Genomic DNA, 13,603 nt, shown 5'->3' with positions numbered 1-13,603 from the left:
TTATAAAACTTTTAACCATGCCTGTGTGGTCTGGTCAATCTTCATAACCACAGTATTTGGATCATACCAGTTTTTTTACCACGCGTCTGTGTGACTTCGACTAAATTGTTAGTAAAAAATATACGAAAAGCAAATAAGTTTAATTCAATCAATTGTCAACAGAACAGAAAGTATACAGAATGTTTTTAAATATGAAGAAAACATTAAATAATTCTTAAGAATATCACGTGCTATCATCATGGGACCTTGATCTTCCGCCGCGCGCCGCGTCTCGCAAAGGTACCTACTTACAACAGACAAATAAATCAAAATGGATGACATTGCGCTTTGAAACTATAATAAACAAATTAATTTCTTAATACAGTCAAAACCGTTTATGGCGACATCGTTTAGAACAACATACCGGTTAAATTGACCAAAATCAAAGGTCCCGGCTGAATGTTATATACATATCTTTCCTATTAATACCTGTCACCGGTTGTTACAACTATCGGTTTTTACGACTCAATATGAGTAGTCCCTTCGATGTCGTTATAACAGATTTTAACTGTATTTATATTTACTTTACGTTAATTACAAATGTTTTAAAACTTTGCGATTAAAAAAGTTTTGAAAACAAATGAACGATATATAGTTCCACTTTAAAAATATATGAAAAACTGCCACAAATTATTATTTTAAACACATCTAGATTTTGTGCTGATTTTACAACAGGCAACACTGGCGATCTCGTGAAGAGAAAATTCAACTTTTTCAATACACAATTGTTGCCCAATTAAAAAGATAACCACTAATAACTCATTTCGTTGACAACCGCTAGTGCTGGGTCCGGTTACACTACGCTGCTTAAATCTAAGTTCAATCAGTGGATTAAACTAGGCTTAAATAGAAGCGCGTGTTCCGCCAGTAACATAATTAGACATCACCGTTAAGCCAACAGTTTTGGTAGCGTTTTCAATTTAGTTAACGTAATTTTAAAGACGGAAGGTTTCTATGGTTTAATTATATGCAAGTGATCTATTGGTAAAGGAATTTTATTGAATACATCCAGAAAGACGATTCACTTCACATTATGTCATCAATCTAATGTCTATAGGCTTACCAATCACAATGGCCAAACCGCTACACAATTCTTCTTTTATATTACATATATTTTTATAAAATACCGTATTCTTTCCTACAAAATGCGATGCATGTTCTTTGAGATTAAGTTTAATCAATTATCTTATAAAAAATATCAACATTTTTTTTTTACTTTTATACTATAAATATTTTGCTACGATAATTTTATGATTACTCCATAAGATTAATAATAAATTACGCGTTAAATTTTCACGCGTTAAATCAAGAAGCCGCAGTTAAAAGATTTAGAGAATTATTACGGTGGCACCGAGTTTGTTTTCGCGAGAGCAACTTATTCACGCATTGAGTGGTGTGGCGCTGCACGCGACGCGCGTCCTTAACGCGCTTGTAAAGATTCGCGCCAACGCGAAATTAATACGAATCATTACCTCAAACCTCCCGCTCCCAAAAACCTTTGCCTAAATGTCGTGCATTTAAAAACTATAACTGTCAAAAATCTGTCACTAGTGTTTTTTTTTAATTAAGTGTAAGTGGTTTATTCCTATAGTGCCAGTGTCGAGACAAATGAGTTTACATTATATTTAATCAGGTGAACGATAACGCTGCGTTTTCAAGGTTGACTTGATTTTATAAAGTTTTTTTACGTATTACTTAACTCGGGTAAAAAAATGAAATTAATATTGTTAAGTATGCGACTTTAACTTAAACGTCATTGTGAAAATGGTTTTTACAATTTTGGTCACAGTTTATATATTTACGGTTTCGTAATTTTAGGATTTAATTAAAGATTATTATTAAATAATGTTATTTTCGTGTAAATTGCCTCATAAAGTTTATATATCGTAGCTACAACTTCGCACTGTTGACATTAGTTACGAAGCAAAAAGTAAATAAATGACTAGTAAAATAATTACGAGTATATCGTCTCTTTAGTAGAACTTTCGATTAGCAGAGATTACTTAGTTATTTTTAATATTTGTGGACAGTGACAATTTATAGATTTTAGTCGTGGCTAATAAAATATTATTTGACATTTAACATTATTTATGCATGCAGTTTTGTGTGACTGAAATTTATTCACATTCAAAACAGGAAAACTAACTTTTCCGCTTTGTAAAAATCCCACAAAATCGCCTATAATCCTTGGTATAAATATAATCTGTCGTTCATGAAAAAAATATTGACTTGTTGAATAACATCTGCAATAAACATTTATTTATGTCATGAATTTTTCTATTTTTTCAATATGCAACGTGCATGTGAAGGTAATAAAATTTTATTGCAAACTCTTGAACGATTTTTATATGTACAACAACAGCCAGGCATGGCATTATCATTGACCTAAAGATAATGCCATAAAGGTGCAAACACACAGGTGTGCTAAAACAAAGGCATATTGAATTTGAAATATGTTATATAATTATTCATTTAATGTACTGATTACATAATTAGGTTAATTTTATATATTGCTCTTGTTTTCTATACGACTAAAAAGGTAAATTAGTATTTTAATTTTTTAATCGGTAGTGAATCCCTTCATAAGAATAAGAAGCAATTAACGTTATCACATAAAGTAATGTCACAAATTTTTCTGCTAGGCCGACTGCACTGGAAAATTCCATAATTTGTCATATCAGTCTAGTGTGTAACGTACCTTATTTTATTTATTTCAAGTCCCCGCATCATAAAAGGGTTGTGGCCTTCCAGTGCATATATATGACCGCTGACATATCGGCTACAGACCAGCCCACCTACCCAGAGCTTACATGTTTACCAACAATGTCGCATCCGATGTCGTGTTACTCCCATCATTTTGAAACAATGTCTGGCCATAAAGATGTTCTGTCTAACATTATGTGTAATTGGGTAAATCCTTTTTATCTATTAGGGGAAATCTTAAAAAGATACTTACCCTTTTGGTAGAAAGGGTTACTTATGTGAGATAATTAAACCAATTAAATCCTCTCGAATTCCATCCTCAAGTGCTACTGTGTAAGTCTTCAAACCACTAAATGGACGCATCATCCACCATCCAGGACCAGGATCGATCGTCTGTTAGCCATATTTTAGGCAAATAATCTATTCTAGTCAAATTTAAATTCTAGTAAGTGTACGAATTAACCTAAGAATGCAATAATTTAAATTAAAATAATAATAATTTATAGATAAGTAAGTTTATACAAGTTCAAGTTCAACAAAGCAATAACATATATTGTTGTTTTAAGTTACCCTTTACACCTGTTTAAGAGGTCATTGAACAACTAACAAAATGCAAACATTAAATTAAACAATGAAAAACATATACCACGCAATTCATAATTTTCGAAAACTTGGGTTTATAACGTCACTAGCTGTCGCCCGCAACTCCTTCCGCGCGTTATTAATAACCTCCTTCTTTTTGAAGTCGGCTAAAAAATCTTCATAAGTAGCCTATGTGTTCTTCCAGACTATGTTCTACATCTGTGCCAAATTTCATCAATTTGTTGAGTCGTTCCGGAGATACCTTTTAAAAAACATCCATCAATCTATCTAAACTTTCGCATTTATAATATTAGTAAGATGTATGGAACAAATCGCATTCATTTTAATTACCATTTTGTATTAAGCTTGGTAGGAAAATATTAGGGGAATTCTCTTTTTTCTTACGTCATAAAGGTACGTTTATATCTGAGGAAAATGAGTTTCGTGGAAATGTTTTCTAGTTGTGTTCTAAGTAATATTGTTGTGGTTAAAAATATCCGGATGATCCAAAGTAATTGATAGTCGTACGATATTTGTACAAATGTTTTCAGCATTGTATATTTGTAAACAGAGTTCATAGAATTAAAAGGTAACCAAGCATGTTGTCGATCTTGTTACATGCAAAAAATAAGGCATAATTAGAACCTGTTTTATAAAAAAACAAAACAAGATGTGACAGGGGATCGTCCGCGGAGACAGGTAGGATGAATTACGTTCATCAGAATTGGAATTTGCGATTTGTTCGTTCTAAATATAAGTACTTCAATCGCTTAAAACCTACCTGCTTACTTAGAATTCCCACAAGTTCGTACAGGTTATGACGGGAGTTCATTGCACTTTTATTTTTTACTCTATGTTAATCAATTTTTTGTAAAATACCCTACGTATATTATTATATTTTGGAATCTTACAGATTATATCGCCTTATTTGTTATTGTTTAAACTAGAACTGATTTAATTATTAACTGATAGTTACTTTTTCATTGCAAAATTAGATTATAATGATAATTAAGTGTTTCGGATTTCTTATTGCAGGTTGAATTGCACAGTCTATTAACTTGACTTGTCTACACAATTAATAAAATTGGACTGTCTATATGTAATGTCGAAAAAAACTCAATTTCGCGAACATGGTGTATTTTCAACGCTTATAACGTCTCCCTGTCTGTCTGTCTGTCTGCTATCTGTCCGAAAAGTCTGCGTTTGTTCCGTGTAATCTGTAAAAAGGATGGACCGGAATATACTATAACTAAGGCCGGAATTATAGGAAGGTATCTAATGTATTCGGGAATAACTAAAGCTTTTTTTTTATTCTGCGCTGACGAAGTTGCGGTCGACTGTGAATCTTTTATATAAATATCTATGGTTAATATGTAAAACCATAAAAAGTCTTGCCAAGTATTTAAAAGGTTATATCTGCATATATTTCATCATGAAGGTTAAAATACTAATATTTTTCCTTCACACTCAAACTTCGCAAGAATACATTTTAAAGATGGCGATAGTTTCTCGATATTAACAAACAAATCGAAAGGATTTTAAAACAGTCGAGGAATGGTCTTATATACACACCGGCACAATTAGCGGAACAGAAAAAAAAGTGAGACTATGAGATAATAACGCATATATTTGACGAAAATGTAATTAGACACAAAATAACAAATTGATTAACATCTTTTAACAACGAATTTGAAAAGTCTTCGTTATTTTTTATTAAAAAATAAAGAAATTTGAAATAAGTGAAATTTTTAGATGATTATGAACCATCACAAAAAATTTAAAAAAGTAAGCATTCAATGTTTTAACAATAAAATTAAAGAAAAATTAATAACGAGTGTTTCCCCCTCTTGCTCTGATTACGGTTTCCATTCGTCTGGGCATGCTACAGATTATGTTATCGATGATTTCTTGAGGCAACCGCTCCCACTCCTCAAGTAATGCGTTTCCAAGTTCATTCAGATTGTTGGGGGGTGGCATTATGGATTTAACCCTTCTTTTTAGCAAGTCCCAGACATGCTCTATCGGATTCATATCGTTCAAATCCCAATGACGATGTTCTCGCGCATAGCTTAATCGGTTTACGCGGTGACGTCTCTCAAGTTTTGGGCCTTTGGCAGGTATATACGACCCTAAAACAACTTCTTCAAATATCCTGAGAACTGTACGCTCACTTACTCGTACTCCTCGAACGTCTTCCAGTTCATTTCGAGCTTGTACAGCCATTAATCGCGTATTCCTACGAACTCCAAGTTGTAAAAAACTGTCATCTCGCCTCGATGTACATCTTTTTCTACCTTGACTCCTCCTCCTCACAAGAGAATTAGACGATCTGTACCGCTGGATGCTGCGATGAATCGTTGATACTGGTCGACGAAGCCTTGAGGCAATTGATCTGTAGGTATGGCCATTTCTTCTCATTTCATCAGCCCTAATGATTTCCAGTGATGTTAAGTCAAGCATAATAAAGAGCTTTTAATAAACAAAATTGCCTATAGAATAACAAATTTATAAAAAACCATTAAGTGCAATTTTTCAAAAAAATTACAATTACGTAGTTATTACTCGAACAAGTTGACAAAACGTATTGTTCGGGAAAATAAAATAAATGAATGAAAAAAGTGTATGTCATCTAATTTTCTATTTTCAAATTTGACAATAAATCAAAAAAATATCATAACTGGCCAGTTCCTCAAGTAAAAGATTTTAAAATCCTGCTTTTTTATGTGTTCCGCTAATTGTGCCGGTGTGTATATAAAATATGAAGCTAGAATTCACATTTTCAAGTACAAGTACATAGGTTATTTATTTACCTTATCTTTTTTTCTTATCTTGTGTAGAACTAGCAAATTTAACGTTCCTAGGCAGCCTTGTTAATGTTTGGTTAGACAAGATAACGAAGTAACAGCTTTAAAAATCTAGCAGTATTAATACCTTAATATTTTTTTTACTTAAATTATTACCATCACTGGAGATCGTGATAAAATTTCCACAAAACCATGAAACATTAAACGATTTTTGCCAACAAGAGTTACAGAATTAAAAATTAAATTTAAAAATTAAAAATATTTATTTATCGCCCTTACATCTATTGAATAAGTTAGATACTAATCTTGTCTATATATATAAAAAGAAAGTCGTGTTAGTTACACTATTTATAACTCAAGATCGGTCCAACTGATTTAGCTGAAAATTGATGGGGAGGTAGCTTAGAACTAGGAGACGGACATAGGAACTTTTTTATCTTGTGTGCATTTTTTTTATTCCGCGTGGACGGAGTCGCGGCTAAAAGCTAGTACTTAATAATACGTAAGAAGGAGTAGATTCAACCTGTAAAGAATTAAAACATAGAAAACAGTAGAATTAAAAGAAGAAAATTAATACAACTTCATGTATCTAATAACGTTCAAAATGCTAACTTATTAATAATTTTACTGAAAACCAAAATCGAGTTAGTCTTTTTATCAAAGTCTTTTCAATTCAAATCGTACAATTACTAAAATGTCTGCCTCAAAACGCACCTTAAACGTATGAACATTGTTTTAAATCGTTACGCATAATTAGTATAATTGTGTTCATATCAAAGTATTTAATTCCAGTTAAACCAGTTAATTTTTATCGTCGGAAAGTTCTCGTTTTTAACCATTTTATTCTTTATCTATAAAACAAGTATTTACCTGTTCATATAAAGTAGTTGATAATTTAAAACACAATAAAAATACAGTTATTTTATCTTTACTAAAGTAATTTACAAATCGAAAATACAGCTTGTTTGGCTAAGTGTTAAGTCTGTTAAAGTATTGCTTTTTTTTATAGAAACAGAATGCTCAAAGGTTGGCACTAACATTCGTTCTACTGACCATATTACTTATATAAGTAATATGTAATCGGTTTTAACAACAACGTCCCTTAATGTAGATTTGTAGGTCTGTTATATAACAAATCTGATCGGAATATTCCGTTAATGTATTGTTAATTGCTGTGGTAACTTAATTTACCCACTCACTTTATTTTTTTTCTTTAAAAATAACTTACTTTTCGAAAATTCATTAATAACTAATAACCGATAGATTCAACGTCTTCGAAGATGGCTAAATTACACCGAAAATAAACATTTTAATGGAAAATCTGCATCAAAAATATTGTGCATATTTGCATTTTAATAAACGTCTTTATGGTCGTAAATAATCATGTATACAAATTGCTTAAAAATCGTAAAAAAAAAATTAAGTCTTACAAAACCAAAATTATCACGAACCAACGTTGTAGGTATGATGCAAGTTCAATGGCCTTATAACTTTTTTGGCGGACCGAGAGGCGAAAAAATTTTGAACGTTCGGCCACTTATTACATGCCAGTATCTACCCGAAAAAAAAACTCAAGATAAATTTAAGACAAAATATTAATAACTCAACGCAAATATAACATATCGGATCTCCTTGGACTTTGTTCACAATTATTTCTCGTTTAATTCCATACAATAACAATTTAATTGGCTAAATAAGACGCATTCCGGTTGGCAAATTGTTTTTCTCCCGCCATCTTTTGATATATGTTTTTGTTGAGATTTTTCTTGAGTTTCGTATGATTTTAATCTTAAAGTACATAATTAACGTTTTTTTTCTTTTGATTATCCATGTACTTACTTTTTTACTTGACTATTGTATTTAATTATATGAGAAAATAAAATTAACTTGGATCCAAAATAAATGTAAATGAATACTAGTAATGTAAAATAATAATTTTAGATGTCTTTCAACCGCACTTAGTAAAAATTTATGAATTAATTTAAAGAATTTTGGTGTGACTATAATTTTGCTAAAATAAATTAACTTCAAACATAAAAACCCAGTCGGAAAGCAAAACTTATGTTTGCAGACTGCATAATTATTTGGCTGAGAAAAATACCGACTCCTTTACAAATAACAGACATATGATCAATTCAATATTACCATAAAGTCGAGTTGTTCTACAACACTTATGTTTACGTTAAACTTAAAAAAAAAATAGGGAATATCTTTTACAGCTATGGCCAGTATTCAAATTCGTACATCTTCATTTTGAGGCGTAACTCACTGAAGTTTGAGGTAATCCTTATAAAGAAGATATGTTAGAATAACTCAGAAGTACAACAATAATTCTTTTCGACCATCATTGTGCGAAAATGTGCATTTGAAAGAAACTTTACAAATACGGTGATATTAGCACAAGTTTAATAAGTATAATGAAACATTCTTTAACAGCTCATGTGTTTTTTATTTTACGTGACATTTAGCACGTGTTTGTGTGCTTGTTAATATAGACTTGATTTGCTGTTTTTACGGAAATTTAAAGAATTATCGACAATCGAACGACCGACAGCCTAATCGTAGAAAAAAGGTTACATAAGAAACTAGTTTTTCAAGAAGTATGTAATGTTTGGAATGTGTTTGTGATAAGAAATTGTTCGGTGTATTATTTGTTAGTTTGGAAAGTCTATTACGCATAGTATATGCTTGCCCTTCCACTATTTTACTTGTCAATAAATATTATTTGACGAAAAAGATATAAAAAAAAATATATAACATAAGTTTATTATTTTATGCTCGTACTTCACAAATGTTTTAGCGTAGGTGTTTCGACAATGTTACTGTCAAAAATAAGAGACATCTATTGAGAAAGTCAAGAAAAAACGCATTATTTTCATTAGAATGATATGGTAAAAATAACGTTTATTGTCCGTTTTTGATTCGTAATGTAAGAGAACGTGATTCTCTAATTCATCTAAATATTACCTAAGATGGAAATAACGTCGAAATTCTAGGCCAAATTAAAGATATTTCCGCGTAAAATTAAAACTTACGTAAGTCGGATATCATTTTATTAATTTTCTCTCAAATATAAATTGATGATCAAAAACACTTCCACAAACAGTTTATCGATAGCAATAAACATTTAGTTGCTATAACCTAAAAGTTAACTGTATGATTTAATAAAAAATTGTAAGTTTTGACCGCGAACATATTTTTTTTCCGAGTGATGATGTAAGTCTGAAATCATAAGTTCCGGTTAAATTGTTTATTAATACAGAATAAAAAAGTAATAGAACTTATGATAGAATCAATTACTGATAATAATCTTAGAATAATACACGTGCAACTATTGTTAATTTTACCAATTTAACATTAAAGTTGCTGCATTTAATTTTAAACAATATGAGATATTGCCTACCTTGATTAGGCAGTTGACCTCTTTCCAATAGTGCATAAATTACGAATAAATGCTTCAAATCTTTTATTAATTGATAAATGCCCGAATACTGAAACGTTACTTAAATATCTCGTTTCGTAAGCATTGCTTACAATTTAACAGACGTCAAAACTTAAGTGGAATACACAAACGCAAATCAAGACATGTAAGCGCGTGATTCCGTAAGTAGACGTATTATTTTTACGTCATGGCAACATCCTTTGTTTTCGGTCAAAGAGTGTATAAAAAATGCTTGTTCTCGATTACGTTTTCATAAAATTCAATTTACGTATCCGTTTCACGCAGCATGGCTTGGACAACCTATAGTTGTAAGACGTGTTTATTCCCAAATAGTAAAGAAAATTAAAATAAAAATACTAAATACTCAAAAATCAAAGAAGGTTGTTAAAAAATATCCTTTCTGTTTAAATTATTTTTAAATAAATAAATAAATTAAAAAATTGACCTTACTTTTGTAGAATGGAAAGCATCTGGCGTTTTGTTTTGACAAGTTAACGGTGCGACATCTAGTTCATATTTTGAAAGTTTGAATTAAAATTTTAATATCATCAAAACACTTTTTAAGCAGTTTAAGCGGGGCGCAGACAAATGTCGCTACAAACCTATTTGTGATTCCGATATATTCTCGTTCAGTCGGCATTTTTATATTAATACTAGCTGTCGCCCGCGACTCCGTCCGCGCGCAGTTAAAAAAAACTTAATAGGGGTATGAATAATAAATTTTGGCCGATTCTCAGACCTACTCAATATGCTCACAAAATTTCATGAGAATCGGTCAAGCCGTTTCGGAGGAGTACGGGAACGAACATTGTGACATGAGAATTTTATTTCTCCGAAAACGATGATAATGATGAAGCAGACATGTTAACACCTTAGATTTTCAATCTTAAGATAGCTCGCGACCACTCTTAAATTGTTGGCGTACTTAAGTCGACATGACAGTTCTTTTGACAGCAAAATGTCGTTGAGTGACGATCCAGTATAAGAAATGTGATATTGAGTGGCCTTTAAGCATGGTACGATTTGATTGGCATCAAAGTTGAGATGCGTCTTTAACTGACTTACGAAAATTGCATATTGGAGTTTAAGCGTGGTCTTATAATTTAAGACGCTCTTACATATTTAAGTGACGTTTCAGTATTCGGGCAAAAGTCTCGTTTAAACGCTTTATTTTTATTAAACTTATTTACATATTTAGTTTAGTTTTTACATATTCATGAAAACTTTGACTTTATATCATTGTAAAAAAGTTTTTCCGGGTTATAATTTATTTAGCCAATTTAAATTATTAATAAACAGTTGTTAAAGGTTACGTCAATGAGGCCGGCCAAAAACAATAATAAAAAGTCTTTGTATTACGTCTCTGCCCGGCCAGTCCTGAAAACTTTGACAAACGTCAGTTGTTTTTTTTTGACAGCGCGGCATACGTACTTCAAAAGATAATATTCGCGCGCTTTTCTATGCAAACACAATAAAACGTAGTCTTTACCATTTTGTTTAATTTTATAGTTTTTTTAATAGTTCTTAGTGGTCAAAGGTTTTTGTTAAACGTTCTGTTTATTAATAACATTACGTTTTCTCACCAAACGATTATCCCACAGTGGAAAAAAATCATCCCGCGTATCGGGTGTAAAGTACCAACACAAAAAAACTTTAACTCATTTTTATATAATCCACGATTGAAATTGAAGGCGCATGTTGCATATATTCGTGCCAGGACAACACATCTAAAACAAAATGTTTACCCAAAACCGTAGCAATGATCTGATAAAATCTAACCAATTTAACGAACGTTATATTTAGGAATCACTTTTCACTCACATCAATTTAGTATATTAACATGTAATAATAATAAAATTAGTTTCTATACAACATTTATAATGCTCGTATTGTTCTCAAGTTAGAAACAAAGGTCATTTGTTATCACAAATTTAGTAAACTAAATACGAATTTATAACATTAAACTATTTGAATTCCATGAGTATAGAAAAAGGGAATAACATTTTGCATTAACTAAGCTATCCTTAGTATTTTAAAAGACAAATTATCGTGTATTTTCTACATTATTAATTTAATTGTAACATGCAGAAAACTCCTACATATTAAATAAAAAGGACTGTCCGTTAAGAACTACATAAGATAGACTTTGACAAGAAAATCATCTGTCATATTGCATAGCTATTGAAAGGGAAAGTGTAAATAGCCATGTACGCAAACGTCCCTATTTGTACGTCGCGTCGGTTGCATTTTAATGTTGGCCAAAGCCCTTCACATATAACGACTGTAAATACTTGCACGTACTATTTTGGAATTCTCTAATTATGTATAAACATTTTGTTTTCTGTCTTTTGCATATAAAGTAAATACGTATAATGAAACTAATAACAGTTTTAAACGATAATTGCCGCGTTCAGTCGTTTCATGAGTACTAAATCACTACCTAAGTCTTGATTTATAATACTTAATCTAAACTATCAGAAAATAACCTTACTATTTAAAGAGCACGTACGGACGAACGGAATGTATTTCCTCATAGTTTTTCTTGTCGTTTGTATTTATAAGGAAAAATCAACATTTACATCCTTAGTAGAATGGAGATAAAAAATCTTCTTGAGATCATGAGATTCCACGTCAGCATCTTTAACTTTGTTTACGTACTTTTAAACTGGCCAATGTAGTAAAACTTATAAATATTAATAATATGAACAAGTGCCCTTAAATTATTCAAACTTTCGTGAGACATTATCATTAACTTATATAGGAACGGCTACCAGTCCCACTCACCCTGATGAAGGGCCCCCGATGGGCCCGTAACTAGTCGATGCCGACACCAGATATATATACGTGAGTGTTTTAGCCGTTCCTATATAAGTTAAGTGCCATAAAACATTATAATAAGTAAACCACGGAAAAGTCAAATCGTAAGTTCTGCCAAGTTGGGCTCAAGAAATTATGATCACGTATATTATTTCTAAAAGTGGCGCTATATTTGTGACGTTAATGGTAGGTTTCTGCGATCGAAACCCTAAAACTAGAAAATGGTAATCGAAGAAACCAGTTACCTTATCAAGACTTGAGGAACATTGCGACGTTAGGTCTACCGGATATCCGATAAAACTGTTTTTATCGTTGCTTTGAATAACAACCTGCGTAACGCTAAGTAACTATTATTTAATGAGTTGTCATTAAAATATAATTTGTCAGATATAAATCGTTGACATCAATATTGTGAAACAATTCAATATAAATAAGTAATAACAACCTTCCATAACATCAATCATGATACTTTGTTTATTGAATGTTGTTTGTTATCGTTTTAAAAATTTTGATAATATTATAAATGCGAATGTTTAGATGGATGGATGGATGTTTGTTTGAAGGTATCTCCGGAACGGCTTAACTTAACGGATCTCGATGAAATTTGGCATAGATGTAGATCATAGTCTGGAAGAACACATAGGCTACTTATTATGTTTTTTTTTTAATTTCGCTCAGACGGAGTCACGAGCGACACCTATAGAACTATAAATCAAAAAGAATAAATGTAAATATTACTAACTACATATTATATATTACTAACTATATAAATGAATAACTATTTCGGGCAATAGTTACCATGGCTTTCTGGGACCAAAATCCGCGTTTAAAACATTTTGTATCTGTTGTGTCACTTATTCAGATATTTTTGTCTCAGAAACCAATGGCCAGTTATCAAATATTCCTTTTTTATAGAATAATTGTTAAAACAGCCAGTAGTATTTTTCAACTGTACCATTTCGAAGTGCGCATCGACTAGTATAGAGGATGCTGGTGAGCCTTGTGACTTAATCGTTATTCTACGCTACTTTAGACTTAATAATAATATGTATATATCTAATTTATTTTATTTTTACAACGCATTTTTCCTTGTGTTATTCATTTTATGTGACGGACAGGTTCATTTATGATAATATCGAGGGGTATTTTAAATGAAATTGTTGTAATGATTAATGCATGTTGCATGTGAACGACCCTTTCTATGTTCACTCTCGAC

At 31.3% G+C, this 13,603-nt stretch overlaps 1 protein-coding gene across 2 annotated transcripts in view; it reads left to right on the top strand.

Moving 5' to 3' along the window:
• Positions 1–13,603, top strand: part of LOC106710485 — a 51,515-nt gene that overhangs the window by 23,615 nt on the left and 14,297 nt on the right. Inside the window, exon 1 of one of the 2 annotated variants that reach the window (XM_045685271.1) lies at positions 1,416–1,698. The exons of the other annotated variant lie outside the window; for it this stretch is intronic. The gene's annotated coding sequence lies outside the window, so the exon portion shown is untranslated. Of the gene's footprint in view, positions 1–1,415; positions 1,699–13,603 lie in introns of those variants that run through there. 2 annotated transcript variants of the gene reach the window in all.

Source organism: Papilio machaon, chromosome 2 (genome assembly GCF_912999745.1).
Source record: "Papilio machaon chromosome 2, ilPapMach1.1, whole genome shotgun sequence".
NCBI classification, from domain to species: Eukaryota; Metazoa; Arthropoda; class Insecta; order Lepidoptera; family Papilionidae; genus Papilio; species Papilio machaon.
The sequence above is the reverse complement of the archived record's forward strand: the minus strand, read 5'-3'. Positions and strand labels throughout refer to the sequence as shown.